Genomic DNA, 1,060 nt, shown 5'->3' on the forward strand with positions numbered 1-1,060 from the left:
TTTTTTTTTTTTTTTATTGCAGAACAGGGGATTGAATTCAGGCCCCTGCACTTGCCAGGGAAACACTTATTCTGCTGAGCCATCTCCCCAGCCCCAGAAGAATGAAACTTTTGAACAGGACTTAAGAAATATTCTGTTACAGTCTCTTGGTATAAGGCAAAGACAAGGCCCTGAGTCAATAAGACAATTTGCTTTGGGCTTTTTGCTTTGTTTTGAGAGTTCACCCCAGGGCCTTTGCACTGAGCTAGGGCCCCACCCTCTGCCCCCTTCTTCATTTTCTATCTAGCAGCAGAAGCTCCCTAAACTGCTAAATTACCCAGGCTGGGCTAGAACTTACGGCCCTGCTGCCTCTGCCTCCCAGAGTGCCAAGATCACAGGCACACATGTGCTGCATGCCCAGGTTTTCAATTTTTGATGACCAGGCTGGGGGTATAGATGTAGCTCAGTGGTAGAGCCCTTGCCTGGCATAACTGAGTTACCCAAAAGCCACCACTTCCAAACAAGCCACTGAGCTTCGGAGAGTCCTGCTTACCCAGTCCTCTCCGTGGCCCAGAGAGGTCGGCATGGCTACCACAGCCCTCAGGGAGACAGGAAGGGGAGGAAACTGAAGCTGGCCTCTGGAAGCACACAGTGAGTCCTGGGCCTGGGGGTGAGCCCCAGCCCCCCATATCCTGTGATTCCAATGCCAGGGGATGTCGTGCAAGCCCTAGGCAGGGAGGAGGTTTGGGAGAGCACAGGGGCTTGCCCCTCCCGTCCTGGTCAGAGAGCTACCTGGGGACTTCTCAAAGTTGTATATTATGCTTATAAGTATGAAAATGATGCAGTCTTTCAACTTATGGCAGAAACCCATCAAATTTCTTTTCAAAATACCTTATTTTGAGTATTTCTTTTCAAAATCCCTTTAGTATCCTAGATTATTGGGCAGCTGAGGTGGGGTAGGTTCACACACTGCTGACTACAAAGCATTTTGTAAATTCGTGGTGGCTCAGGCCTGTAGTCCCAGCACTCTGGGAAGCCGAAGCAGGAGGATGCCAAGTTCAGGGTCAGCCTGGGCAGTTAA

This window comes from Octodon degus, unplaced genomic scaffold (assembly GCF_000260255.1).
Source record: "Octodon degus isolate 3935 unplaced genomic scaffold, OctDeg1.0 scaffold00002, whole genome shotgun sequence".
NCBI lineage: Eukaryota > Metazoa > Chordata > Mammalia > Rodentia > Octodontidae > Octodon > Octodon degus.